Genomic DNA, 6,254 nt, shown 5'->3' on the forward strand with positions numbered 1-6,254 from the left:
CGTGTACATAAAGGTACATGGATGGATCTTAGATTTGTTTGATCAAAGCCTTATAGGATTGATGCTTTTCTCAAATAGGAAATCAATATTATATATTAAATATGATCCGATTTGAAGAGTATTTATACAGTAATTATTTATCAGAGTATCATGAAGATATTCTATGCTGTTTTATTTATAGAATAATATATCTTATTGTGAGAAACAAATAATATATTAATTGTGTTACTTATTGACAGTAGCATGAAGATATTCCCTATTATCCTATTTATATAATAATATCTCTTATTGTGATATATAAATAATGAATTAATTATTTTATTTATTTAGAATAACATGGAGATATTCTATATTAATCAATTAACTGATTAATATAATCTAATGTGCGAAGTAAATAAATATCAGTTATGATCTGGATATTCTATTTATTAAAGTTTCTATAAGATAATTGATTTGTTCTATTCATAGAATAAATATCTCATATTAGTTAGAATAAGATCAAAGAAAATCAGTAAAGTGCATATTCTATTTGGGTTAAGCTAGAAAGCTAAATAAGGGCCTTAGGCTAGGGTAAAAATCGCCCAACTGAGTACAATTCCACTCATGGAATTCTACGAGCCCCTTCCCCTAGTATGGACGTTTTTTCTCTCTCCCGGAGTTGAGAAATTCGTTCATACCACTTCACAAGGAAAGAAATAATTATTCAGACAGCTCGTTGGAATAACTGGTGAGTAAAGAGTTGGCCCACACCTTGATTTTTGTCCTTCCGGTGATTACATATTGGAAGACTCTGGTATCGATCAACCAACGAGCAACCGAGGAATCCGATATGTTGGATATTTGAAGATCCAAAGAGCAAGGAGCCACCAAAGAATTCGAGAAGCAAGAAGGTACAAGAGCTATGAGTGTGGATGATCTGTAGCTGAGCTGAAATGTATTTATAACTAAATCGTCTTATGGTCTGCGTTGATTTTCTTGATATTAGATTTGTTGTTAATGAATAATTTTGAGTATTCAGTTAATTATTAATTGTTTAAGTTAAAGATTAGCGATTGTTCACATTTTCTTTTATCCCGTATTTGTAAACATATTGTAGGGTTAAGAGATTGGTTACCCGATAAGAAGTATTGAGACAATCGTTTGTGCTCAATACATGAGAACCGTAACTAACCCTTAGTGGAAGTAATTTACCCAACAATTAGTATTGAAGCGATTGTTCGTGTCCAATATTTAATCCTTATTCTCAACAATTGGTATCAGAGCGATTGTTCGTGTCCAATATCAACTTGTACTTTTTTTTAAACGTGGGCGATGCCACAAAGATTTCATATAAGCCCTCACATATGGCGGAGGAAAACTGTGGTTACAAGAGATGTAAAAAACAAACAGAAACACACAACAAAGAAAGCGCAACAAAAACGAGAGTCTCTAACCCGACGCGCGGGATCGATACTCTCTATCATTGGCTCTAATAGCCTCTTCCGAGCAAGGAGGGACAAGCCCCATCATCTCGAGTTAGAACTATGAATAACAACTTGTACTTCTACAACACATACACTACAACAAAAACTGGCAACAGCCGCGACAAAAGTCGTGGCTGTTGCTATGAAAGTCGTGGCTGTTGGTACTTCAGCCGCGACAACAGCCACGACAAAAGTCGTGGCTGTTGCTCCGTTACTGTTTATCAATAGCCACGACAAGTCGTGGCTAAAATCAGCTGCGACAAATCAACCGCGACTAGTCGTGGCTGTTGTCGCGGCTGATTTCGACCACATTATTTTGCCGGGAAACCTATTTTCCCGCCAATTTTTCCCGTACTTTTTTTCCCGCCTTTTTTTTCCAACCAATTTTTTCTGCCATTTTTCCGGGTAATCTTTTTTCCCGCGAATTTTTAATATGTTTCAAATGTAAAAATAATTACACAAATAAAATCTTGTAAACCAAAATAATATATATTTCATTCATATAAATGTCTCATACTAATAAACTAAAATACTATATATTTCATTCATATAAATGTCTCATACTAATAAACTAAAATACAATGTACTAACAAACTAGAATAAATAACGTCTCGCGCTAATAAACCAAAATATAACATACTATCAAACTCAAGTAAACCACTACTCATACTGAGTTCCCGAAGCAGACCGGCCAATTCTTTTCTTAGCTCTCTTCCGTGCTGCAGCAGACGCACTCTCAGACTAAGATCCTCCTTCAGCTCTGGGTGGACATGAAACCGAAGGCGGGATCGTTTGAGCCAGAGGGCACTTATCAATATTAATAAACAAACTAATATTTTCAAACACTTACCAATATTAATTAATTAACAAACAAAACAGATTAAAAAAAATAACTAACCTCAAATAAGGAGTGACGTAGACACATGGACAGCGGTTCGTGGTCAGGGTCGATCAAACAGTGGCTCGATCAGTCGGGGTCGATCGGACAGCGGCTCGATCAAGACGACGACACTGGGAAAAAAAATTATATCCCAAATACAGTCACAAACACACGCACTTAGTCACATAGCAAACTTACAACAGCTCGCTGAGACAGTGGCTCGGGACTGGCTCGGGACAGCAGCTCGATCGCGAGACAGCGGAACTGAAAAACTACAAAAAATTACACACACACACAGTCAGGCACACATCAGCGGGAAAACAGCTCGATCGCAAAACAGCGGGACAACAGCTCGATCGCAAAAAGCGGGACAGCAGCTCGATCGCGCAACAGCAGCTCAATCGCAGGACAGATGGGCTTTCTGCGAGACTGACCAGATTTCAGCTCAGACACTGAAAAAAAAAGATTAACTAACACACACGCACACAATCATACACTTGTCACACACTAAGAGCCACGTGCACAAAATCAGGGGCAGGCAGGGCTGAGATGAATTTTGCAAATCTGTTGTTCGGAAGTCTACGGCTCGGGACATCGCTCAAACATACAGCAGACAACTCTCAAACAGGCAGCGTCTTGGCGGGACAGCGGGTCTAAGTAAAGAAACACATAAACACACTCAGAGACAGTCTCAAAGACAAACACACATACATTTATCACATACAAAAATTAGAGAGAAATAGAGGGAGAGAACCTGAAAGAGTGGCAGACAGCGGGCCTTATTGAACAGAGGGAGAGATAGAGCTATGGCTGTACAAACACACAAACACATACACTTATCACCCGCACGAATAAGACACTCACACAGACACTTAATTAGTCACAAGAGAGAGAGTATATTAAAGAGCTCACTGAAGGAAGAAAAAAAAGGGGTTAGAAAATGGGTTGGCTCAATCGCACCATGTTCATCTCAGATTTAATCAAATCCTATGTCTGCTCTATCAAAAGTTCTTCTTATTCCAGGTTTTACAAAAAAAATTAAAAAAAATAAAAAAAAACCTTATCTCAGACGAGATATGGTCGGACTATCACGAGGATGAAAATTTGCACTTCTCAGAAACTAGAATGAACAAACAATAGTACCACTATAATAAGACATAAGTCATGGAGCTGAACAGGCAAGTTCAGTCACTAGTTTAGAAGATAATGAACAATAAGTGACACGTTCACCCTACATACTTGCAAAAAAAGCTCAAATGTCTAAATATCATCAAACATATGACGCAATAGCACTTGGAAAACCAACAAAATATTTCAATGATATAGCTCAGCTTGTTATAAGAAAAAGCTAAAAATTACAAAATTTTGATTTCAAATCTGCATTTTCTATCATCCCAGTAATTAGAGTATCTTAAAGCATCCAAATGTGACTCAGCGTCATCAAAACAGCAAGATCAAATCAAAATACTTGCACAAAGCATTGTTTTTTTAAAACACATACAAAAACACACGCACACATTCAGATTAGTAGAGAGAGAGAAAGATAGAGAACCTGAATATTTGTTCAGCGAGGCTGAGCAGATGTCACCCCGACTGAGAGAGAGAAGAGTCAGATATAATTATTAGCAAAAGAGTTAGGGAACTTACCGAGAGATCTCGTGCGCGGCGTTCACCGGAGTTGAGCTCTGAAACGGACCTGAAACACACATACCCTTGAGTACACTCACTAACACACAAACAAGCGTATTCACTGAAACACACACACACACACACACACACACACACACACACACATTCAGATAAGTAGATAGAGAGATATAGAGAACCTGAATACGTGGTCTAGACGGTCGGAGTTCTTCGTTTTGGGGATAGTTGGAGTTCTTCGCTAAATTTGGGGCTTTTCACACCGTGGTTTGTTTAGCGGTTTGGTTGGACGAATTTAGGGGTGCTGAAATTTCTAGGTTTTCGCAATGGTGGGGGTCTAGTGAATTTGGGTTAATTTATCAGTGGTGGTGGTTGTGGTGGAGCGCGTCGAAGTGGTGGAGCAGTGGTAGTGGTGGTCGTGGATTTAGAGTGGCGATTTTTAAGAGAGAGTGAGAGGGAGAATCGGCAAATAAAAATAATGGGCGAAAAATATAGAAGTTGTAACCTAGAGATATATTGGACGACAAATACAGACTTTAGCCACGACTATTTTCGTTGCTATTCTAAAATACCAAAAAATGAGCGCGAGAATAAGCCCGCTCTTCTGAAAAAATGAAAATAGCAACAGCCACGACAAGTCGTGGCAGTAGCATCAAAAGTCGCGGCTATTTAGCCACGACTTGTCGCGGCTATTCCCGAGTAAAAAAATTGTGGCTGTTGCCTGCATTTGTTGTAGTGATATATCATACTTGTACTTCTACAACACATATATAATCATTTGATAAATATGAAGATCAAATTTTGACCATTTGACAATTTTAGTGAAAGACTAGTGTTATACTAAGTGACATCGCTAGTTCAATTTCTTAAACTCATATAAATTCAATATTTGGAATTGATTCCAATTTAGCTGATTCGACATATCCTAATTCGGTGGTCAGATGCGGATACATTTTAGACTCGTATGAATAAAATTTAAGAATCAAATATTGTACTAAAAAATTCACAATATTTTCCAATCTTCATTCATAATATCAAAATTGACACTACTATAGAATTGATATTGACAATCTCTCAATTCATATGTATTATATTTTCTACTCTATGCATAACTTCATTAAAATATTAGATCCATTGAATATCTTTAAATGCTTACTTTCTATGAATATAATTAACTAGATCAGAATTACAAAATTCATGTTACCCTTCTACTTAATATTTCATTCAATTCATTTTTTTAAAAAACAAATAAGCACAATCATTCTAAGTGAAATGTGGCTAACATATCACAATACTATTTGATTTAATAAGATCATTCAATAATATGAATTAGGCTTAATTAATCTATTCACACCCTCCTATAATAATAGAGCATGACCTGTGTTTGGATAAAATATAATTTGTTTCGAATTTAAATTACAGTTTATTACTCAATAATATTACGTACTAGGCCTAGTTAATCTATTACACCATCAAATGATAAAGCATGACCTGTGTTTTGATAAAATATAATTTGTTTTGAATTTAAATGAATCTAAATAACAGTTTTTAATTTACTGCTAAAACAAAGAATTGAAAGTATAGCCTAAATTAATCAATAATAAATCAATTATTAGAGAGATTTTGATTGGTTTTTAATTACAAGAATTATAATATCGACCAGGAGACATGACAATACTTGGCAAACACCGGTTCAATTCAAATATGTTTCGTATATAAATACAAGAATATACCGGGATAGGTATTAATGCTATGATGATTAGAAAAATACACAAGTATATTATTTATTTCCTGGTCATTGTTAGTTTGTTACTACATAATATAATGCAGCCCACATTTTGAATAGGGCCCTCACCCTCACTTTGGCAAGATAAGGCATACAAGCCTTCCAGATCTATTTAAGTACATGCGTACAAATTATACGAATATTTTATAGTGATATATTGGTGCAACTATATTCCAGGCATTTAATTTGATTCAAAATTTACTATATTTTCGCATAAGAAAAAACTAAATCCAAATAAAGGAAATGTACCACAGTATTCTATGCATATTTTAAAGATCATTAAATGGTGCACTTTGTTTTACTCTTCTTTTATGTACACGTCTATTATGAAATCTTTTTATAAAGAGTAGATATTACAGATCACTTGTGTCGTTTTCAAGTGTTGATGTTTTCCTTTTCTTTATTTTTTGAAAAGCGGAAGCGTTGAACTTGGGTTTAGTTAGGAACTTAGGATCATCACCCCCTCGAACCATATATTAAT

General features: G+C 35.7%; 1 long non-coding RNA gene across 1 annotated transcript; it reads right to left on the bottom strand.

Annotated features, from left to right (window-relative positions):
- Positions 1-3,097: 3,097 nt before the first annotated feature.
- On the bottom strand, positions 3,098-4,488 carry LOC149379108 (uncharacterized). The gene is made up of 3 exons (XR_016294264.1): positions 4,170-4,488; positions 3,991-4,039; positions 3,098-3,147 (listed from the first exon to the last, which is right to left on the bottom strand). It is a non-coding gene; the product is annotated as an uncharacterized LOC149379108 (long non-coding RNA).
- Positions 4,489-6,254: the final 1,766 nt, after the last annotated feature.

This window comes from Urtica dioica, chromosome 12 (genome assembly GCF_054948205.1).
Source record: "Urtica dioica subsp. dioica isolate 48M chromosome 12, U.dioica_male_clone48M_v1_H2, whole genome shotgun sequence".
NCBI lineage: Eukaryota > Viridiplantae > Streptophyta > Magnoliopsida > Rosales > Urticaceae > Urtica > Urtica dioica.